The sequence below is a fragment of the Podarcis vaucheri genome, assembly GCF_965113315.1.
Source record: "Podarcis vaucheri genome assembly, chromosome: 3".
Lineage (NCBI taxonomy): Eukaryota > Metazoa > Chordata > Lepidosauria > Squamata > Lacertidae > Podarcis > Podarcis vaucheri.
This window is the reverse complement of record NC_138761.1, coordinates 53747687-53772370: the sequence shown is the minus strand read 5'-3', so window position 1 is coordinate 53772370 and position 24684 is coordinate 53747687. Positions and strand designations below refer to the sequence as shown.

The 24684-nt window shown below is 42.3% G+C and overlaps 2 long non-coding RNA genes across 7 annotated transcripts in view; one reads left to right on the top strand and one right to left on the bottom strand.

Annotated features, from left to right (window-relative positions):
* LOC309528126 overlaps positions 1-16479 on the top strand; it is a 44267-nt gene extending 27788 nt beyond the window's left edge. For 2 of the 6 annotated variants that reach the window (XR_014217543.1, XR_014217545.1), the window contains exons 4-6: positions 1820-1875; positions 3985-4206; positions 8078-8587. This is a non-coding gene — a long non-coding RNA (uncharacterized lncRNA). Of the gene's footprint in view, positions 1-916; positions 980-1819; positions 1876-3984; positions 4207-8077; positions 8588-15429 lie in introns of those variants that run through there. The other 4 variants (XR_014217540.1, XR_014217541.1, XR_014217544.1 and 1 more) reach the window with 4 other exon arrangements.
* Positions 16480-18892: 2413 nt separating this feature from the next.
* On the bottom strand, positions 18893-23860 carry LOC309528139. Its single transcript, XR_014217561.1, has 3 exons — positions 23614-23860; positions 22769-22864; positions 18893-19089 (listed from the first exon to the last, which is right to left on the bottom strand). It is a non-coding gene; the product is annotated as an uncharacterized lncRNA (long non-coding RNA).
* Positions 23861-24684: the final 824 nt, after the last annotated feature.

The following is a 24684-nucleotide window of genomic DNA, read 5'->3' as shown; positions in this document are numbered from 1 at the left end:
CAATGGGTGGGTGGGTGGGTGGGTGTTCGGCAACACGAAACAAGAGACAGGCACATGTTGCGCTGCTGTATATATACTTACCTTGCAATCATGCCAGCACCACTGATTAGCCCAGGCCCCTGGCGTGATCGCAGCATTACCGACCAGTTGTGGGGCCAAAGCCTCCAGGCCATTTGGGGGGAGTTCTGAGGGTAAATCCTCAGGTAGGAGGATCCAACTAATCAGATCCTAGCTAAATGAACCACTTTCAAAAGGAAAAGGCCTCCTCTTTCAACACCTTAGAATTGTTCCTCCCAGATGGAATTGGTTTCATTCCTCACCTGGCTTTAATTCTAGATCATTCCAGAAGCTTGGATGCAGGAAGAAACCATTTGTTATGCTTGCCTACTAATAAATTAATAGCAAACTCATTCCCCAAGTGCTGACTGTAGAAAGTATCAGCAGACCTGCGGTAACTCCAAGGTTTGCAGGAGAATAAATAGGGGGAACCCCCTAAAAAGGATTAAACATGCTCAGAGGCCACAGTACATTCAGTATATGTTGGAGGTGGTTTGGAAAATTGAGGTGGTGGTAATGGAATGGAGTATGGCAGAAAGGGGCATGGTTGGCAATGGTCATAGAGCAATGGTATGTTGCAGGTCTCACTTCTTGCTGATGAATTTTCACTGTTCCCCATGAATGACTAGGTCGTTCTAAAGCTTAAAGGCATCATAAGATGGCATAGCCCACAACAAGCACCTGTATGTGGGGTAAATCTGGATAAGCTGCTATAGGTTCAAATATCGTCTCTCCATAAAAGATGTTGGCTATAGTTTTTCATATATATTGAGTGTGACTCTGGAAAGGATGCACATATATAGTGTATGTAAAGCAGTGTAAGCACAGCTTTCTTTCTGAAACATGCATTGCTTGACAGCACAATACTATATTTGGCTACTCAAAAGTAAGGGCCATTAACATCAATGAGACTTCCTCCAAGGTACGCATGAGTAGGATTTCCTCTTCACCTTTAGTAATAGTATTATATGGATTTTTTAACCCACACTTCACTGTAAGTCCCAGGGTGGGTTACAACAATACAAAAACACAATATTAAAAACAGTTAAAGCAATTTACAATCAGAAGAATAGGGTGGATCCATATAGATACACCAGGTTTCAAAGGCAAGGGTAAAGAGATGTGCCTTCAATATATGATGCAAGATATATAATGAAAGTGCTGGACAACTTGTGGAGAGAAAACTCCACTGCTTAGGAGCTGGTCATGGAGAATGCCCTCGCCAAGCTGCCCAAGGGCAGTAGAACAGCCAGAAGAGCCTCCTTTGTTGATCTTACCACTGAGACGGCCTGTAGGGAAGGAGGCAGATATTTAAGGCCTCTGTCCTTTGGGGCTTAATCTCCCTGATGGCATTTTATCCAGCTCACCTTCCATCTCTTGGAAGTGTGTGGCTGAGTTGCAGCTAAAAGTAAGCAGTAGAATTCTGAATCCAAATGGTTATTAAAGTTCTAAGCCAAGCCACGAAGACTAAACTCTGATGCTTGGAGGGCAGAAAGCATTAAATTTGGGCATCTAAACATAGTGGTATCGATGCATTCTTCTGAGGCCACTTTCTGACATTAATTAAATGGATTCACTAGTGCCGGTTTTATTAGAGAGGAAGATGAGTGAGCTCGTTTGAGCGCAATATGAAGTGACTTGAATCTTTGCCCAGAATGCTAATGGAAGCTTTTTGAAATCAGAAAAGTAGATAATAACATTTTATTTAATTAATACATATTTTTTTCTTTCCTCTTTCCTCCTTGCCCTTCTGTACTTGAAGATGTGGGAGAATATTAAAATCAAGGCTGGCTCGAAGCATTTGCAACTTGACTCAGGGTGACTTTAAAAGCATACTTTAGATCCAGTTGCATGCCTGGAGATAGCTTTATGTGGCTGTGATTTCTTCATCGTTTGAAATAGACAACTTCCAGAAGCTCCCAGTCTCAGCAAGTTACATTTGGGAACTTTTGATGTAGATAACAAATGATACGCCATCCCAGATGAATGGGTCAGGGAAACTTTTCCAGCCTGAGGGTCATGTTCCCTTGTGGGCAACCCTCCAACAGAGGTCAAGGAGAGAGGAAAAAGTGGGAAGAGCATGGATGTGACTCTTCCAGAAAGATACATATTAGCTTGCAAAGTCAGGGGGTTCTATACAGACAGACAGACATATACAGTCGTACCTCGGAAGTCAAACAGAATCTGTTCTGGAAGTTCCAAAATGTTTGGAAACCAAGGTGCAGCTTCCGACTGGAAGCCAATCGGAACCCGTGGAACCCGTGTTGAATATTTGGGTTCCAAAGAACGTTTGCAAACCGGAGCACTCTCTTCTGGGTTTGCGGCGCATGGGAGACGAAATGTTCGAGTCACAAGGCATTCAACTTCTGAAGTACAACTGTAGACTTCTCAATCCAGGCAAGGAAAAGGCCTCACAATCAAAGTACCCATTCCAGCAAGGCAAAAGGACTCAAGGAAGACACAGAGCAGGGCCAGTGAGGGGTATGGCTTGGAGAGAGAAGGGAGCAACATCATGGGAGGAGTCTAAGGTGAAGCTGTGCAGCTTCCTTGTTATTTTTGCCATTGGATGCTGCATGTTGTTTAAGTAATATTGTTACATGCATAGTATTGAAATGTGGTTTGTTGTGGTTGTTTTGCCATGCTATTATAAAATGGCCACTATGTTGTTGTTTTACTATGTTATTATGAAATTGTTTTTGCAGTGTTTGTTTGAAACACATCCCTGTCTTTCTCTAGTAAGCTGTTTTGAGCAGGATTTTATTTTTTTTTTGCAGAAAAGTGGCATACAAATATAATGTAAAGAAAAAAGAAAGCAAAGGAAAAATATGTGGCCTGGAAGAAAGGGGTGTCACTTGGGAACAGTTCAGAGAAATGGATAATGAGGAGGGGCTTACAGCAATTTTCATATACAGTGGTACCTTGGGTTACAGACACTTCAGGTTACAGACTCCGCTAACCCAGAAACAGTACCTCGGGTTAAGAACTTTGCTTCAGGATAAGAACAGAAATCGTGCAGTGGCAGCGCAGTGGCAGCAGGAGGCCCTATAAGCTAAAGTGGTGCCTCAGGTTAAGAACAGTTTCAGGATAAGAACGGACCTCCAGAACGAATTTAATTCTTAACCCGAGGTACCACTGTAGCTGGATTTAAAATGGCCGGCCCACATTTCTGCTCCTCATTTGAATCTACTTTTTAAACAGAAAGGGGTGGAGTGGGTATGGGGCAGGCTTCAGCACGTTCTGCCGACGCACGATGACCCAGAACGCATCCCCCATGCAATATATATACTGAAGGGGAGAACAATCAATGAGCTGGAAGGAAAGGACACAAAAAAAAATGTTTAATAGTAAATGTCCGTGTGTGGCTTGCAGCATTTTTGAGATCAGTTTTGTCTTGTTATCCAACCTAACAATGTTTCTCTGTTTGTTCTTTAGCTGCACTGGTTACTAATTGCACGAGTGTTTTGCAAATACTTTAATGGCTTTAGTAGATTAAATCTTTGGTAATGTCTCTGCCGGCAAATAAAACTCAGTCGTTTGCAGTGCTGGATATTATGCTGTTCATTTCTAACTGCTGCACTGAGAAGTGGGATTACAACAGTTTAGGAAGCTGCAGAAAAGTCAGGCAAATTTTAGAATTTTACTAAAGCAAAATAGTAAGAGTATTCTCAGGAGCAAAGAGTTCAAATTCCTGTGTGAAAGGAAACTTTCCTCAGAAAGGAAACTGCAGAACAAGGCCATTATTTTAAATCCCACATTATTAAAATATTTCTTTTAGGAATTGGATTGCTTTGTATAATAAAGCCTTCCAATTTCACACACCGTGAGCAGTCCATTTTAGTAAGCCTGAACCTTCTTCCAAGCTCCCTGCCTTTTTCTTTTGCATGCTCCGCACTTCCTATTTTTTTCCTCCAACTCCTTTTTCAACAGCCCACACAACACCCCATCTTACAGCTGGGATTTGTCTCCTGTATGTGCCTGTATGAAGGAGGCAGATATGGTATGTGACTAGATGCCATGCTGCAATGTCCCACCACTCACTACTAGGCAGAGGATCACAACCGCCTTGTACTCAAACTGGAAGAGGATTTCCTGCCACCTGCATGTGGAGCTTTACTTTGGGGGGGGGGTCACATTCCTTCCAACCACTAGGTAATGCTACCAAGTGTAGCTTCTATTGACTTTTTTTTTTTAAAAAAAACTTAGTACACCAACTAAAATTATCTCCAGCTTGTTCTTATGAAAACCACCTCCATGTTTCCTTTTTACTTCTGTTCTCTACCTAACAAAAAACCTTTGTGTTTTCTTAAGGCTAGAAATAGATCTGAGTAACAGCTGGATTATATATTTTCAAAAATGTTGTGTGCCTAAACCAGTTACTTTGTGCTTCTTTCTCCTGATGATCCCAAGTGCAGCCTGCACAGCACCCAGTGTAGCCTAATCCAATAGTCTGCTACCTCCTCTTATACAGTCGTATCTTGGTTCTCTTACACTTACACTTAATTTTATTTACGGCTATTAGCCCATAAAATATGTACAAACGTAAAAGGACAGAGGCATAAAAACCGATATATTCGGCACCAGAAAGAGAACACCGCGATGCAAGGGTGGGACATTGAGCCGAGCCAAATAACAGCTTGGGGCCCGGAGAGCTCCAAGGGACGGATCGCAGAAAAAGGAAAACTGAAGACGAGATCCGACATGCACTCTCATCATAACTGTCCGATTAGTTTTTGATGTTGTTGTTGTTTTTTAGTGGTTTTTGTGTGTGAGATAACCGCGTTCAGGAATCTCGCCACCTGCAGAGTTACAGAAGGATCTGTATCCTGCAAAAGTAGTGCGGCGTGTGACTCAACAGGCCTGCCAACCAAGCACAATAAAACAGGACCCAGGAATTTAGTCCTGGCTATGCTATGTAGTTTTCGACTTCTGAAAACGTTTGAAAACCAAGGTGCGGCTTCTGATTGGCTTCCTGCACTCAACCGGAAACCACAGAAGCCACATTGGACATTTGGCTTCCAAAAAATGTTTGCAAACTGGAACGCTCACTTTCACGTTTGCAGCATTCGGAGCCAAAATATTCGAGTCGCAAGGTGTGACTTTATACCATTTTAAGACTGTGTCTGTGTACACACCATACATATAAAGCACCTTGTAGCTCTGTGATGGGTAAACTACAGTTCCCACGACACTTTTTTGGGGGGAGGGAAAATGCAGTCTATGACTAAAGGCAGACTTTTGACCTCTCTGTGCGTTAATCACGTGAAGGGGGCATCGTGTGACTACAGGGAGTGTGGGTGTGCTTCTGCCCCCACCCCAGACATCCATGCATTGACAGGTTAATATTGCGATACATATTTCTATATCTCATTTCATTACTTTGCAGCTTTAACAAAGCTTATTCTCAAAGCAGCTCTGGGAGGAAGGATAAAACAAGGACAATCAAGAGCATGCCTAAGGGGGGGATTTGAACCCAGGTCTTCCACATCAGCACCCAATATGCTAATCAAATGAAACCCCCCAGGCTTTACTTGGACATATTGTTTTATTTATGACACAGGTTTTTTAAAAAGTTTGGACACTAAATGAAATGCCACTTTGTTGGATTCTATGGCTTTCTTTTAAAAAAGTTCACTTTGATACTTACTTTTAAAGAAAAAATTACTTAACATTATTCACATTGTTTAAAGCTGTGACTGTTCATTCTGCAGAACAATACATCCCCATTGTGTTAGATACAGTTGCTCTAGATAATAATACATCTGATCATTATTTCAGCCTATAAAATAATATTTATCATAAAGCATCACTTCTACCCACCTTTCCTTTTCTTAAATGCCAGCATGACAGCATTGTCTTGGTTAATGCCGTCTCGGGATTTTCTTTCTTTCTTTCACAAGAGCTTATGAGCTTCCAAAGGCTTTAATTAAATATGGCAGGGCAGCAGATGTAAAAGGGAAAACACACACGCCCTTCCCCACCATGAAGTCCCTGAGAGAGCTTAATAGGACTTTGGGGGGACTAATATTCTAAAACTAGACAAGTTTCTGATGTTAAACCCTTCACACAAATGAACAATTTTGGTCTTGAAGCTGGCTCTCATTTTGCCTTATATTCATTCTCTAGTCTTAAGCTGAGAGGGTTTGACGTTTTTTGCCTGCTATCATGATTTTTGTCACGAGTCTAACATCTCACAGGGTGGAAACCAAAGTAGCACCATTGGTGCAAGGATTTCCGCTTGTACAGTGGAACATTTTCCCCCTAGGCTCCACCTCAATCTCTTTGTGGAGTCCCCCCCAGCCTCTGGAGCAGATTTGGTGAGAGTGTGGGGTGCATATGGGGAAAGGGGAGTCCTGCTGGGCAAGTGAAAATCTCTGCACTGATGGGACACGTTAGTAGAATACTATCAATTATCATTTTTCCTCAAAGGTTGTTGTTTTTTAAATAAAAAATATAATGATGATTTGGCACACACACAAACTTCATATGTGCCAATACAGTTCAGATTTCTAGTACACCCTGATATGATCATGGATAAAAGAAATGTACAGGAATGTAAAGGAATAGGTCTCCAATATGTACTGTGAAGGATTCTTCTGGTCAGACTTAGAAGGTCTGCCTGCAAACATCAAATAGATATCACTCACCTTCAAAAAGTATATGTATTACCAGCCTTTTCTACCCCCAAAATATGGAATTTCTTTTTGCAGCTGTGGAAGCTTTAAAAAAAAAGAAAAAAAGATTAATATAGTGCAATCAATGTATATGGCACTTTACATAGCAACCAAAGCCAAAACAGTGTGTTCTTGCCATAAAGACTTCACATTCAAAATTTCAAGAGAGGGAGAACAAATAACACATGGAGCAGAATTATACCAAGATTTAATATTTATTTCATATGCCACTTTTCTATTGAAATAATATTCAAAGCAACATACAAGAACAGAGAGGTGGGGAAGGAGAGGGCAAGAGAATAGTCAACAAGGAGGTGGAATGGGAGATGGAAAGTTATGAATAAAGTGTTTCTGTCAGGCATGAGAGACTAAGGGTGGATCTACACACAGCAAAAAAAGGCTATAAATAAGTCAGAAATTAAATCATTATAACAAAAAGGGGGAAAATGCTATGGGAAATCATTTAGAAATTTTATTTTTGCTCTCTGGAGCCACCTGGTGTTGCATGTTTATAAAGCATTCAAAATCCTGTTTCTTGACTAATGTAGCTGAGTCCTAAGTCAAATGTTTCATGGGAAAGCAGTCTTTTGAGGAATAAGCAACAAAGATGGCCTCTTGTATGGCAGAGGTGGCCCTCCAGGTATTGCTGGTCTACAAGTCCAGACCATTGTCCATACTGGCTGGGGATTGTGGAGGTTTGAATCTCACAACACTGGAAGGCCACGGATTTCCAACAACTGATGTAGGTGTTGTGGGGAGGAGGGTCCAGTTATGGAGGCTCTTTCAAGTGCTTACATCAAGACTAGCACAATATGTCAACCCTCAGCAACCTTCTAATTATTTCCCAAGCTTCCTCCTCCAACTTTCCTTCTGTATGGCCTCTCGGGTCATACTGAAGGCCACAAAGATTCTGTGAGCAAGGGGTGAATAGGCCTCTTCCTTTTGGCAGTGAGTCCGGGTGAGAACATCACCACAATATGATAAGTGGCTTTTGTAATTGAAGAAATGGAGAAGCGAGTCATTATAGCTTTGCCTTTCTTTCCTCTAGGCAGGCTACTAGAAGTTGATGTACTAACAAATTGGTCCAAGAGCTCATAAAACAAAAGGAGGCATTATGATGTCATGGGGCAAGTTCTGAGGAGAGAGAAAAGGGAAACAGCGGTAAACAGAAGCTCGGCCAGTGACTCATAAAACCCCAGAGTAGTTTTAGAGGAGGAACAAATGACTCATGTGGCTTACAAGCCACAATTTTGCATGGAAAAGTTCCAATTATGCTGCCCTCTTTCAGAAATCATCTTCTGTCCTTTCTTTAGAAAGAAGAGGGAAGATCAAACTTTCCTTCTCTTCAGCTCTGTGAAACCTTGGCGCCTGTCACCATCCCAGGAGACGAGCGAATCCTCTTTGACGACTGCTCTCCAAGTAACTATAGCTCCTTCAGAGAGGGATTGGATCTATTGGTTCTCACCTGCTGCTTTCTAAAGCAGTCATTAGTAATACACACAGGGGAAATCTGGTTCTACTGCTCAGGCTCAATTCTATCACCCTTCTGCTTGAGAAATAATTTCTTAGTAGGGTAAATCATCTGAAGATATAATCTGTGGATGCATCCTGGCGTTTTAGCAGGTCTAGTCATGACACTGGACAGGTGGGAGGAAATGCCTCAAGAACTAATCCATTGGACTCTGGATGTTCAGCATCTGCTGGAGAGCAAAGGCAGCCTCACTGATACCAGCAGCCCTTAATATCCCAGAAGCTTTGGCATTATTATCTGATGCCCAACTTTTTAAAAGTTTAGGGAAGTTTTTAATGTTTGATGCTTTATTGTATTTTTAGTATTTTGTTGGAAGCCGCCCTGAGTGGCTGGGGAAGCCCAGCCAGTTGGGCAGGGTATGGATGGATGGATGAATAAATAAATAAATAAATATAAAAGAAAAGTTAAAATTCTTTAATTATTTGTGTGTGTGTGTGTTTAACAAAACTAATTAAATTGTAAGCCAAATTGGAGGGATTTATATCCTGAACAGGTTATAATACTATTGTATCTTGTCCTAGATCCTTATGGTGAATGGCACATAAGAAGCATAATAAATAAGACTGGATTTTTTCTTATTTAATTACTGGCCACAGAGAAAATCTAAGCAGTAGCACTGAGGTTATGTGATTATCATTAATATTGATTTGCACAGTCATACCTTGAGTTACAGATGCTTCAGGTTGCGTTTTTTTTGGGTTACGGACCTGCCGAAATCTGGAAGTACCGGAACGGGTTTCAGCGGTCGCATATGCGCAGAAGCACTAAATCATGCTTTGCACATGTGCAGAAGCGCCGAATTGCAGCCCGCGTGTGTGCAGATGCAGCGCTGCAGGTTGCGAATACTGCGGGTTGCGAACGTGCCTCCCGCATGGATCATGTTTGCAACACGAGCGTCCGCTTTATACCACTCACATGCCAAAAAAGACATGGGTGTTGTACCCATATAGGAGAAATATTTATCATTATTTTGTGATGGAAACCCTTACCTGTAATAAGCATTTATAGCGAAATGACACCAAAGCAGAAAGAGCTAACCAAAGTGTTTAATCAATGTTTGTATTTATTCTTGATTTATTAATTAAATATTTATACTGCTTAATATAATAACAATAAACACTTTAAGCAGTTTACACAGAAAATAATAAAAGTGCAAGCATTAATGTTCAATCAAATTCCTAAATAAGTAAAATGCATGTTTAAGTAAAAACAGAACAAAACTATATATTGTAGTGAAAAGTGTAAGACCTTTCACCTTCAAAAAACTTTTTTGCTGTTCTCTGTCAAAATTAACTTAGCAGGAAAATATAACAGATAACATATTAATCTGGGAATAAACAACAAATCCACCCCCCTTTTTTGAATAGCTGTTTTATTTCTGATTAGTCACATTCCTTTCCTTGCCATTTCAATATAGTTCCTCTATTATCCACCCCTTTCCCCAACTTTGGGTGGGAAGACCATGAGATTTATGCCTCCGTCATTCTGTGCCTTGCCATCCAAGCATATGCTTTATGGTATCTGATAAGCTTTGAAAGTCATTGTCGTTTCTAACCCTCCAGTGCCTTGATTGCTGATGCTGCAATTACCTATCAGATGACTCTGCAATATCAGTGGCACACAGGGAGAGCATGCAGTAATGTGCCACCACAGGTGAGGGACAAGAGCTGATTTTTCCAGACATCAGCCTGATCAAAGAAATTCTCTGCCTAGGGCCTCATTTGGGGACAGTTGATAATGCAGAGCTGCTTCCCTATGGATAAGTGAGCCTTGCTATTTTCAAAGAATTTTACATACAGAATTTTTGCTTCTTCCCTTCCCCACAGAACCACTCAGTTCCAGCCCTATTCTGAGTTTTCTTTTGTCATTCTAGCATGCATAATATAGTGAACTCAGATATGAAGATTGCTACTGTATGGACAATGTGTCCTTGTCAGTAAGGTTGAGGAGAAATGTCTATTTTCAATTAAAACCAATTAACATGAGATTGGACTTGCCAGTTATCCATTGCTCACAGTTATTTGAAATGTATACATACCCAGAGGGGTGCGGGTGGTGTTGTGGTCTAAACCAAAGAGCCCTGGGCTTGCCGATCAGAAGGTCGGCAGTTTGACTCCCCATGACGGGGCGAGCTCCGTTGCTCAGTCCCTGCTCCTGCCAACCTAGCAGTTCGAAAGCACGTCAAAGTGCAAGTAGATAAATAGGTACTGCCCCGGCGGGAACGTAAACGGCGTTTCCGCGCACTGCTCTGGTTCTCCAGAAGTGGCTTAGTCATGCTGGCCACATGACCCGGAAGCTATATGCCGGCTCCCTCAGCCACTAAAGCGAGATGAGCTCCGCAACCCCAGAGTCATCCGTGACTGGACCTAACGTCCAGGGGTCCCTTTACCGTTATACATTCCCAGGCTGTTGCATTACTGCTTTAGTTCACTGCCAGACTGAATATGGTTGTTGAGTTGCATTGAGTTGAGCTGCATTGAGCAAGTTTGTGCAGAAAAGTAAACTTTGCTGAAGGAAAGCTACTGTAATTATCAGTTGTCTTTTTTGGCACAGTGATAACTTTTCTGGAAACAGAGAAGGGCCTCTCCTAGACAAAACGAGATACAGTATAAAGAGGTACAGTATAGAGTGGCTCATTTTTTTTTCTCCCACCAGCCTCTTACATGGTTATACCAGGTTCCCAAAGCCACTTGCCCTGCCACAAATTTTCCCAGAAACTCATTTCATTTTTATTTTTTATTTTTTTAAAAAATATTTTTATTGCTTTCCAGGTACAGATATAAAGTCAGATATAAAAAGAGAAATAACAGAAAAAGAAAGAGAAAAAGAAAAAGAAATCCATCTTTCAAAGACATTTTTCCATCACCAACCGGACTTCCCCACGTCTCCCTCACCCTGCATTCTTTACAATAAAAATATCAGCAAATTGTTACCTTGTTTCGTGCATTCTTTTGTACTTTCAAAACAATATATTTTAAGTTTAAGGTACTTATTATCAGTTTACTTTTACCCTAAATTAGATATAATGTTGCTTTAAACTTTAGTCCTTTCATAGTTATAACTTAGTTTCCCATATCACCAAATCTTATTGCTGAAGCTAGATTTTCCAAATCATGCAAATTCTTAACATTCATATAGCTTATAATATTTTTGTAAATAGTCCTTAAATTTTTTCCAGTCCTCCTCCATTGTTTCTTCTCCCAAATCTCGGATTCTGCCAGTCATTTCAGCCAGTTCCATTTAGTCCATCCCCAGAAACTCATTTCAGGTGCCAGGTTCTGGGTACATGTTTGGCATCATGCAGAATGGCATCATGCACAGTGACATCATTGGCATTCCTGGACACAGAGATCATATTGCAGTCACTTTCCCAAAAGTACTCAAGGAGGACTTGCATTGGGAGGTGAGTAGTAACTAATTATGGAGAAGACAACCATGACCAGTTGCTCAACACCATTTATAATTCCAAGAATGTTCAGCTCCATGAAAAGAAGGCAACTGAAAATGGCATATCATTTGCACTGCTCCAAAACTGGGCCTAAACCCTGATAGAAATGGATCTAGAAAATCAGTTTCCTTCAAGAGTGCCTAGATCTGGTCCATGACAACCTGCTCAAGAACCTTGCCCAAAAAGGGGAGAAGAAGGATATTGACAAGCTGGTACATGTGCCGAGGAGGGCAACCAAGACGATCAAGGGTCTGGAAACCAAGCCTAATAAGGGAGTTGGGTATGTTTAGCATGGAAAAGAGGAGACTGGAAGGAGATATGATAGCAGTCTCCAAATATATAAAGGAGTGTCCCATTGAAGATTGAGTTTTTTCCTGCTCCAGAGGGTAGGATCCAAACCAATGGCTTAAAAGAAAGGAGATTCTGACTAAACAGCTGGAAGAACTTTCTGACAGTAAGAGCTGTTTGACAGTGGAACGGACTCCCTCTGAGGGTGGTGTGGTGGTCTCTCCTTCCTTGGAGGCTTTTAAGCAGAGGTTGGATGGCCATCTGTCATGGATGCTTTAGCTGAGATTCCTGCATTTCAGGGGGTTGGAATACATGAACCTGAAGGTCCCTTTCAACTTAAAAATTCTATGATCCACATCATTAAAAATCATGTGTAGAATTTTAATGATTCAGATTGTGCATGATTTGGGGTAGGTGGCCAGAAGAAGATCACCTGGCTTGGCCAGGACGTTCTCCACCAGGGAATACTATGAACATCTACCATTTGCCACCTGAATACACTTTCAACTCCTTCCTGTAATTAGTTTAGTGTCACAGCGTAGAATCAAAGTGCAGTATGAGTTTGGTATGAATTGCTCTGAAGCTGTGATTCCAGCTTCACGATACAGGTGTGCAGGAACTCTTGCTTACACCTGCCTTGCTCTTCCTCAGACAGGCGTCAAATTGTGTTGACTTCTCTCTCTTAAAGAGTCTGCACTCTTCTAGTGGCAGATTCCAACACTGTTAGGAGAAGCTAGCTTAAGAAGAAAAATAAATAGCTTTAGGGTTGTTATGAGGTGTGTGTGTGTGTGTGTGTAATCTCATTTGAAAACACCTAGTGCACAGCCCAAACTTATATCACATTTGATGGCAAAGCCTCAAGGCAAAATAGAAGAAAAAGGGAGGCTTTATGACAGGAGTGCCTGGTCTGCTCTGGTCCATGGAGTCACAAAGAGTCGGACACGACTAAACGACTAAACAACAACAACAACAATCTATGATGCAATCTGAGCAAATTCTCCCATGGGCACAGAACACTTCTCCACGTAATATTTCACATTTGTAATTGTCATTATTCTTACCAGTCATACTGACTGACTCACTCACAACAGGGCTGTCTTTATGACTGGCATGCATTATGTAGCAAAAGACACTGGAATTGTGGGGGGAACGGGGCCATTTTATTCTAGAGATGCACACTCAGATACTTTGTTTAGGGTCCAGGGTCTATAGATCAAGCTATGTGCAAAAACAAAGTTCCATGGGAACCTAGCCTAGTCCAGGGCTCTCCAACAAATGACAAATCTTTGAAGTGTCCCTCATTATTATGATTATGTGATTTGCCACATTTCATGTATTTGTGCTTTTGGATTTTTAAAGCCAGATGAACAAAGATACAGTACGATGGTGGGCGGAGTGCCAAGTAAATGATAAATTATACAAGTCAGAGGTCGGAGGAGTTGGAGTAGCTACGGACTTGTAAGCATACATTGAAGTAGCAGAAGAGGAGGTTCTGACAGATCGTCAGCTGGAAGAGCAGCTGTCAGTGGGTCATAATAATGCCTCAGCAAAGCTGCGAGAGTTCCTTATCTGATGGAACTTTTCAGGAGAATGAATAGGCATTCCTTTTAGGGAATTCTGGCATTTCTGGAAGTTTTGTGTCACTACAAACATGCACCAAACAAGATCCCTTCCAAGTCTTGGAATCAGTGAAACAAAATGGTTTTCCATGATGAAGTGCACATTTCTTGGAACTGTGTAAAGGGTTGATGATCAAATGGGGAATTCTCTTGGCTCACATGAAAACACCAGCCTTTGGCCCACTGCTTCAGATTTATTGTTCTGGGAAGCAGGTCCCTGCAGCAACATTAAAAGCAAAAGTCTGCAAGATAGCCTCTTGTCTAAATAAGTAATTATAATGAAACTCATTTTTAATTGAAGGAAGGTCTTATCCAAACTGTAAATGAAACTTGGTGAAGTTGCTGTTGAGGGCTTAGTATCCAGAAAACATGAATCTGAGCCAAGTGGAACTGAAGATGGTGGTTTTGGTAATGGTTATGGCAATAGTAGAAGAAGAAATATTAAGTATTTGTATTAATTTTTGTGTGGGGATTAAAATACATCTCCACAATTGGCAGTGATTCTTTAATTTTAGTGGGGTTCAGTGGACAATCCAAATCTCAGGACTTGGAATACAGCTTTTGTGACTGTATTGTAGTTCTCAGGACCAGATTCTTGTGGATGATTACAGATTTCCCACATATGTAATTTGAAAATGTTTCCTTGCACTATGCAGATATTTATTTTCTATGGGTGATAGCCAACTAAATTATATGCAGAGTAGACTACTGAAATCTTAAATCCATTAATTTCAAAAGGTTTACAAGCTGAACAATTCCTCTCCTAATATAGACATATTGTTGTACACTTGATAGGTTGGAGAACCTAAAACAGCAAAGTTTGAAGAAGTGAAAATTTTGAAGGATTGCTGCATTTCCATTAGTGTGTTGGTTCAGCAACAGTGAATAAGGCAGGTCTGCATAAAATTGCAAACTGAACTGAATTTCTCCCCTAACCCCTACATCCTAAACATCTGTGCATACACTGGCACATTTGTCCAGCACCATTCTGAAAGAGTGCATGTAGATTTACTTGCACAAGGTTCCTTCCAGAGGGATGCAAGCACTGGCTGATTGGTGCTCCTGAGCCCCACGCGTGTAAAGTCATACCTTGGAAGTCGAACGGAATCTGTTCCGGAAGTCTGTTCGACTTCCAAAACATTTGAAAACCAAAGCGCGGTTTCTGATTGGCTGCAGGAAGCTCCTGCAGCCAATCAGAAGCCGTGGAAGCCCCGTCGGACATTTGGCTTCCAAAAATAGTTTGCAAACCAGAACACTCACTTTTGGGTTTGTGGCGTTCGGGAACCAAAACCTTCGAGAACTAAGCTGTTCTAAAACCAAGGCACGACTGTATATCCATATGCAGACTGATGCCAAGTACACGCTGCCTGGGTGGCATGGCCTACATGAGTGTTGGCATCTAGCGGGTGAGATCCCCTTTCCCCATTCATACTGAATGCCTGAAGGAGGTTTCTGTCTCTCTTCTTTGAGACAATATCATGTTCAAGTGAAGACTTCCATGTGTGAATGATTGGACACCCCAGAAGGAACATTTTGTCTCAGTGCCAAGAAAGGGCTCTAAGACTTGTGGAATAGCTACTGCAGAATGATTGTAAAGCTGCTTATTTCCTGTGAGTAATTAGCAGCTCAGTTTAGACCCCTCTTTGAGTGATATTTGACCCCTCCCCCTCCCTGCACTCTGTCTATGCACATGATAACCCACTGCTTTCAGCTTTCCCCTTATCTCTTGTTTTTTATATGCCTGCCAGCCCTGTCAGAACAGCTGGTTTCTTGAGCTGCTGCTGGTGCTCTGACAATGCTGTTCTACCCCGACAGTGGCATCACCGGAAGGTATTTGTGCTGCGTCTGCAATGACAGAGCCTGACACTCAGAGCTTGACTTCTTCCGACTGCTTGAAGGGGGTCGCCAGTGAATGCCTGCCTGGAAGCTCTAGCATTGCTGTTGCCCACGCTTCGAAGAAAGACAGCGCCTCGGAGGCAAATGCCGCCTTCCCTGAGATGATCAGGTTGCGCGACCTCGCTCAGCGTGACCTTTGCACGGGGCAGACTTTGTCCATGCCGGTTTGTGAGTTTACCCTCAAATCACAGGGACTGTGCTAGTGATTAGGATGTCAGATTCTGAAGGGAACTGCAAGATACAGCAGCCTCTCTGCAGTTCAAATCAGCCCTGATTAGGTATGAAAAGTAATCTGTCTCCTTTTAGACTGAGGCATTGTCTGCCTGTAGACATTAGCATTTTATCTACTTAGAAGATGTCAGCGGCAACAGAGTGTTTGTTGGAAGTATACTTCTGTATTGTCATAAATGGCCTGTATTCCCTCCCCCCTTTTTATAGATTGCTGAATGTTTATTTTGTCATTTCCTTTTTAAACTCGATGCCACTGATCTTAGCTCCTGGTTTCAGATTTCTTAATGTGACAGGGAGCTGAGAGAGAAAGAAGCAGATTGCTAGAAATATGGCTCAGTCAGAAGGGAAATTGTTCTATGCAGTGCTGAAGAAGGTGACAGCTACAGAAATGGTGTAGAGGAAGGTGAAAAAGCACTTAGGGTGCAATCCTGAAACTCTAGAAAACAATGGTAAAATAAAAATAAAAATGGTTGTAATGGTTTGGAATTGCAACTTGTGGGCTTAAGTAGAGGCCTGAAGGTCCATCTAATAGGGTCCTAAGTCATTTAGGGCTTTATAAATTAACATTAAAGAGTCTGGACAGAGTAAAAGAACAACAAATGGCATACCCTTCAACATTTCTCTGATGAAAATAGGGACATCCTATTCAACAACAACAACAGCAACTTTATTATTTATACCCCACCCATCTGACTGGGTTGCCCCAGCCACTCTGGGCTACTTCCAACATATATAAAAACATAAAGGTACCCCTGCCCGTATGGGCCAGTCGTGTCCGACTCTAGGGTTGTGTGCCCATCTCGCTTAAGAAGCCAAGGGCCAGCGCTGTCCGGAGACACTTCCGGGTCATGTGGTCAGAGTGATGAAGCTGCTCTGGCGAGCCAGCACCAGCGCAGCACACGGAAACGCTGTTTACCTTCCCGCTATAAAGCGGTACCTATTTATCTACTTGCACTTAAGCATGCTTTCGAACTGCTAGGTGGGCAGGAGCTGGGACCGAAAGATGGGAGCTCACCCCGCTGCGGGGATTCGAACCGCCGACCATGCGACCGGCAAGCCCTAGGCACTGAGGTTTTACCCACAGCGCCACCCGCATCCTTTTTATATAAAAACATAATAAAACATTAAACATTAAAAAAACTTCCCTATGCAAGGATGCCTGCAGGTGTCTTCTAAAGGTTGTCTCCTTGGTTCAGGGGTTGCATAACTCTATATCTTCCAACATTTCTTGGATGAAAAAGAGACGCCCTAAGGAAAAGAGGGACATTCTGGGATCAAATCAGAAACTGGGATGGCTTCTGTAAATCTGGGACTGTCCCTGAAAAATAGGGACACTAGATTCTGAAATTGGTACTCAGGGATACGCTACATCAAAGGAGTGGCCCGAGGGCCACATCCCCTCTGGACAACCTTCAGGACCACATGATGGGCCAGTAGTGGGCAGGGCCAGTTGCAACATCGGAGGAGCAACTAATGTAAATTTAACCTTTGTAAAGTAGGCTGGTTTGTACACACACTCACACACCACTCTGCATCTACCATTCAGACAAGCAAGAGTCCAAGGACTCATTTCAGCTAGGCAAAAACACTTGTGTGCATGTGTGCAGCAGAGCTGCTGTACTCTCGTCAGGCCACACCCCTCACTTGGAGGTGGAAGTTCCCCCAGCCTGTTGACCTAATTCAGCTACAGGGACCCACTTTTATGCAAACAATTTTCCATGCACAGATCTGCTATAGTGAGAACAGAACAGTTTGGGAGGAAGACTGAATGCAACCCATTTCTGACTTTTTCGGTTCTTACCCAAAGCTATGTGCACAGTTCCAGTTATGAATAGTTTTCATATGTGTTTATTTGGTTAGGAATGAGACTGTAATACCTCATGTTGTTATTGATAGGACAAAAGGTGTTTAGCCTCAAGTTCCTAACAACTGTTGCAGTGCACCAAGGATGTTATCAGACAATGCTGAGTTATACTTTTAACAATGGTTACAGAAACATGATTTTCTCCTTTCTCTGTATTGACATATTGTAGATACATTGCAGAAGATGGGAGGGGAATTATTTTCTGTCATTCTCTGCAGATATGAAGGAGAGAAGAGATTGAACATAATTTGGAAGGGATTGGATCTTGAAGTGTATAGAATCATGCTTAAATGGATAGATTTGGAGGGAAGGGATGTGGTTTATACAAGAAGGTTGTACATATTCTTATACATGTCAGATATTTGTACAATGGGTTGAACTATTGTTAGCCCTGGTTTTACTGGTATTATTTGCTGCTGAATTGTTGCTGATATAAATTGGTACTATAAATTATGCTTTATTTGTATTTGCTGTTTTATATATTATATTTGTATACCACCCATTGAGATGGGCTTTTCAGAGCCCTGGGGGTTTATATCCAAGCTAGGCTCAGATGAATTCTCAGACTCAGATGATACCCCTAGTTACCACCTGAGAAACAGTTGCCCAAGCCAGCAAATGTCTCCTGTGTCTTGTGCCTGGTCCTCTCACAAACAGATCTGTTTATAAGGTCCAACCTTTCACTTTACGCACAATTTCCCTGTCAAATGACTCTTTCTAACCACAGCACAGGTTTTCATTTGTCAATTCCCAATCTCTACCTATGCCATTAATTTAGTGTGGACTGTATGTCTCTAGAAATATTTGGGGAAAATCCTACTGTTTGTAAGAAAAACCTAAGCACTGCTTTGCTGGATCAGGCAAAAGTTCTATCTAGCCCTATGTTTTCTTCCTGACAAGTCCTGGGAAGCTCAGAAGCACACTGGGATGAGCGCTGCGTAGCACACTGGAGGTGCTTAATAAATGTAGCATTGCAGTAACAGTACTAGTAGTCGCTGTGCATCCACAGAATTGTTTGTGGTGTCTTATTTCCCAGGTCCTGCAAATGCAATGTCCTCTGAAAGTCTTGAAGTCAAGGAAAATAGAATGGAGGGGAGGGGTGCTTCTCATATATCACAAGTCCAGAAGCTGCTGCCAGACTAAGAGGAAAATGCTTAAGCATAGCATGACTCCAAAAGGAATTCAATATTCCACTCTCCAGAGTGAGCGACTGATCAAAGCGACTAGTTCTGAAAAGACAAACTCTCCCATTCCACCTGTGCAAACTTTATTTAAGAATGAAAGATCTTTGGGGAATGTTAATGACAAAACGCCACTTCGTTTAAGGATTGGAGCAACCTTCTCTCCAGATCTTGCATCCCTCAAATGTATCGATGGATTCTGTCATCTGTTTTTTTAACGGTGGGGCAAAGTGGGTCTTAGTAAATCTTCCATATGTGATGTAAAGCTTCTTAGGAGCTATTTTAAGGATGACTCCTGCACATCTAAAAAAGAAATAGAGAAAACATTATGTTGCACTGGCATTCTAGTCAGACTTTTTCTGGCAGTAAAAGCAGATATGACCACTTCAGATTTTTAGGACCCCGTTTTTGAATAAAAAGCAGCTTACTCATCTGACAAGATGAAGAAAGCAATATAGGAATGGTTAGTTAAGCTGTTGAGAGAAAGGGGGATATTAGGAAAGAGACAAGGCACCACAGTGCCACAAATATGTACTTCTGTTTCCTCTATTGAATTCTGATGACCACACTGAAGCCATGTCGGCAGTTTTGACATTTGGTGAGGGTCCTAAGAGTAATCTCTAGCCTCTTTCAACCAAAATGCAATTTCCAGGTGTCCCTGAGAATTGCACATAATCCCAGTTTCAGTATGTGATATAGGTCAGCAATGGGCGGAAGGTCCATGGGGACCACCAGCCAACTTGGCGTGGATCACTAAGTGATCACTGTTTGATGGGAATCTTGCAGCAAATGCTGGATTAGGTGGGCCCTGATCTAATCAGGCAGGACATTTCTATGTCCTTAAGCAAGACTAGCAGGTCAAAGTGGGCAAGGCCTTAACTGCATGTAAGCAAGTAACAGCCATGGTTAACAAGATTTCAAATAGTTGCCAGGGGAAGGAGAGCAGGGCCCTAATTGTGGCCGGCTGGAAGAAGGTTAACCATGTCTTCTTTTCCATGACATCAATGGAAAATACCGTATTTTTCGCTCTATAACACGCACCCGACCATAACACGCACGTAGTTTTTAGAGGAGGAAAATCCGTAGGCATGCCACCCGTAGGCATTCCCTCCATAACACGCACAGACATTTCCCCTTACTTTTTAGGAGGAAAAAAGTGAGTGTTATGGTGCAAAAAATACGGTACTTTCTAGGGCAGCCTTTCTCAACCTGTGGGTCCCCAGACGTTGTTGAACTACAACTCCCAACATCCCAAGCTAGCAAGGCCAGAGCTCAGGGATGTTGGGAGTTGTAGTCCAACAACATCTGGGGACCCCAGGCTGAGAACCGCTGCTCTGACAGCAGCTTGGGGGGAGTGTCACACAATTTTCATGGAATCTATTTTGTACGAAAACTGAGGATGCAGATTGCATATATGGAACCTGTGCATTTTCAGGTTGACTCTGTATATTCATTCTGTTTTAAAGGAATGTTTGCACAGGGCTGTAAGAAAACCCCAATGCTCCTGAGTCTTCAATGCAAGCCTCCTAGCATCATAGTCAAATGATACCACTGAAGTCAGGGCTGACTCCTGAGGATGGCAAAGTTGGCCATTTACTAAGGCCCCCAAGACCAGCAAAGGCACTGCCATCTCAACAGAGGTACCATTGTCACTTTGCTTGCAGCACCCAGGAAGAGCAGAGACAGCATGGTAGAATTCTCTGACTACATTTTCTCTTCCAAATAGGGGGGCTCAGTGAAGCTGCATTTCCTGAGCATCCTCCTTCGCAAATACTGAAGCTGACACTGTCCAGCCAGCCATTTATTTTTCAGCTGGTTCTGCTGTGATTTCACAGCCTTTAAGCTATTTGCTTTCCTGCCGCAAGGCCTCCACGGATGTCACCTGTGCTTGGAGTAGCGCCAGCAGCAACTGGATTTGGCCCTTGGTGCCTATCTTTCATAAAGCCTTTCACATTTGAAAATGCTATCAAACTAAAAATATAAAAGCACAAAATTGCATCAGATCAGGCAGCCACAATTACAGCAAGCACATGAGACAAAACCCATTGTCATTTATCTCTCTGGGGACACCGTGCCTTTTGTTTCAGAGCCCTATTATTGGCATTGTACATGTTCTAAAATTATAATAATTAAAATGGTGATTATAAGTGTCAAGGATTGCAATTCCCCCCTCCCTAATAGCTGGGAACGATCTGTTCGTTATTGAAGGAGGAGGGTGTGAATTGGCTTGAAATCCACATTGGCTTAAAAAAGAGAGAATTGAACAGAGTGCAGAGCAGATATCCAGACCAATGTCGTCGTGTTGCCAACCAGAACCCAATCACCTTTTTTGTATGAGGGTTTAAGTAAACCTTGGCAGCCGTCTCTTTTTAAGAATAAAGAGCACTTTGAGACAGGAGAGTCTGGAGCAGATAAGTAGCTGAGGAATGAGCACCTTTTGCTTCTCTGTTCCAAATTTCCCCCAGGGCATTTGCCCCTCACGTGAAATTTATCTATTCATTCTCAAACACTGATACACCACCTTCCATACCAATCCCAAGGTGATTTACAACCTTAAAATATGACCCCTCAGGCAATAGGCAAAATTTAAAGCCAATAAAAGTTTAAAGCCAGTAAAGCCAAAAAGAAGAAGTACATATTAAAATGCAACCATACATTCAGTAACCAGAACACTTCTTCAAGGCCAAATCTCAATGCATTTTCAGAAGGCACTGAAAACTCATTGCACACCTTATTTCCAGGGGGAGACTGTCCACCAACAGAGAAGGACCTCATTCTGGTTGCCATCAGACGTGTCTTTGCAGAGTGTGCTACAACCAAAGATCCTCAATGCTCAGCCATATAATCAGGTTGGTCTATATGGGTGCAAGTGTTCTCTTGGTGGGGAAGCAGTAGATAGGAAAGGGCTATTTCAGCTTCTCTCCATTTCTCATTTTTCCAGTCTTATGTTTGGTCCTCCACATTTCTGCAACATTTTCTTTCTTCTTTTTTTTTAAAAAAGCCCTCATGAAAATTCAGTGCGATTTTTTAAATAACAATATTTTCTTTTTCCATATTGAAAGTTACATTTGTTACTCAACAGTTATATTCCAATTCAACAGAACTAGTGACTTCCTGCTCACCCAACACCAATGTTTATAACCCAAATTACATACAATTGCATTTTAATGTTCTTCCTTATCTAATTTCACCCTCATGAAAATTGTGCAATTTTTCCTCATACACACATTTCTGCAAAGCAGTCTTCCATTATATAACACATTCTTGTATGTTGTTTTCACTAATATATACATCAACGTGCACATTTTACCTTTGCATTTACATTTTTGCACACATTACTTGGCCAGAGAACTGCACTGCAAAATTCGGAGACGTGTGAATTTTGAAGGATGGCTGGGTTTTGGTTTGCATGGCGTTTTGGAAAGTGCAAATTCAGTATGTTTGCCTTGAAATGTGAACTGCATCAATTCCTCCCCCATCCCTGCCTGCGGCAACTGTCTCACTTCTGAAACCTGATAGAGTTTCAAAGCATTTTGCAGTAGGAGAAGAAGGTGATTGTTTTTGAGGACAGGGCAGGATGGAGAGACAAACTTCTTATACATCTCTACTCAGAAGTAAGTCTCCTTTAGTCCAATGAGACTTTCTCCCAGGTAAGTGTGCACAGGACTGCAGCCTTAAAACATAGCCAAACTATGGAACTCGTTCCCACAGGAGGCCATGATGGCCACCAATTTGGATGGCTGTGAAAGAGGATTGGACAAATTCATGGAGGGGAAGTGCACTTGTGCTAGAATCCTGCTTGCTGTTTTCCCACAGGCAGCTGGTTGACTACTGTGAGAACAGGATGCTGTACTGGTCTGACCCCACAGGCTCTTCTTATATTCCTATGGCCCTGATTGCTTTGGGACTGGTTTCTCAAAGTATGTGGAATCTGAGATGAATTTCCATTGGGTGAGGACAGGGTAAGGGATGCAGACTTTACCTTTGATTAGCCGGTGGTCAGGAAGTCACCGGCCTGCCTCCCCACACTCTTTTTAATGACGATAACAAAAATGGAAGGCAAAAGGGTTGAGATCATCTGGGAAACAGAGCAAGGAAGCAGGGAGAAGGTGGGGAGGGATGAACTGGAACAGAGGCTAGCGGAATTGGAGGAACGCTGATAAGTTCTATTTAGCGACTAACACAATGTGCGTTGTAGCACAATGGCCTTTTTCTGCAGGCAGATTATCCCAGCCAGTCTTTCCTATAATAAAGAAGAAGAAGAGTGTGTGTGTGCGGCAGCGGCGGGAGGGGAGAGAGAGGAGGGAAATAGAGCACCAAAGAAAAGGAAAGGCGGGCTGTGAGGCAGCAATCAATACTGCCCTTTATGCTGCCTGACATTTGAGGGACTTGTTATCAACGATTGCTGCCTGCTTTATCTAAATGTATCTCCCCACCTGCCAGGCGCAGTCCTGATAGGCAGCTGAACGTGCCGATGGCCTCTGCTGATACAGCCGACTGCCCAATTCACCCACGTGCTTCGGTGGCAGGAGCCTGATGGCTCTTGTCATTCCGTCGCTGACACACCTCTGCCAGCCTCAGTGGGAAGGAAAAGGGCAAAAGAAACACACGAGGAGAGGGCATTTTCCAGGCTGATTGCTCTCTCTCTCTCTCTCTCTCTCTCTCTCTCTCTCTCTCTCACACACACACACACACACACACAGCTATTTCAGGGTTTAAAAGCAACCCCCTTCCATTTAATAAAAATAAAGGGAGGTAGTGAGCAAACAGGAGAGAGGAAGGTGGGTGGAATCCGCCTGACTTCTTCCTTTTGTCACTTGCTTTTACCTCAGCTTTGTCCTGCGCTGTTCCTCTGGCAGAAATTGACTTATGCACACACACCTCTCTCTCTCTCTCTCTCTCTCTCTCTCTCTCTCTCTCTCTCTCTCCCTCTCTCTCTCTCCATCTCTTCCTGGTTTCCTGCAGAAGAGTGATAAGACTAATCTACAGCTCAACTGCTAGTTTGTCCTTTATTGTACAAAATGCTTCCGTTTAATATTTCATAATGTATACTCTCATACCCACACAAATATAATATGAGGTATCCGTTTGAAATGCATATCCATGCTTTTAGAGACCTGCTGGTTAATAGGTGGGTGGGTGGGTGGGTGGGTGTATAGGCAAAGAATAATAAAACGAAAAATGGGGGGGTCACTTTATGTCCCAAAGCATCCCCATTAGCCCTTCCAGTTCAGTCTAGGCAAACCAGAATGTGATGTTCCTGTCAAGGGCAGCACGGTTTGAGCAAAGGGACCTTTCTGACTTTGCCAACTCATAACTCCTCAGCTTTAATGAAAAGTGATTTGATGGACACACATGAACACCACTTCCCAGATTTCTGAAACAACCTTAAAGTGGAGTTTTGCACCTTCAATCCACAGTAGAAAAATACTTATCCTAAGAAACTGCAAACTACTGTTCTCTGCAGCTGCAACAATAGTCATAAGGAAGGCCTGGAAAAATATTTGCTTTACAGAACTGGCCATTTTGGCATTCCATTTTAAAATGCAGGTTTTTAAATTTGAAATCTGTTTTCGAATGTGAAATTCAAGTGTCTTAGATTTATTGGCAAGCCTTTATTGTTGGTATCAAAAGACATATCAGCTGTCAAGTACCAAGCAGTTATATCACATACGCTGTAATACATCACAAAACAGAGAAACTAGTAGGAGAACACTTCAATCTCCTAGGACATTCTATACAAGATCTCAAAGTAGCTGTTTTACTAGAAAGGAATTTCAGAAATAGTCTGGAAAGAGAAGCTGCTGAATTGCAACTCATTACCAAACTTAAAACCATGGGGAGACCTGGTCTGAACAAAGACATTGGATTCCTATCTCATTATACATGACTAAGCCA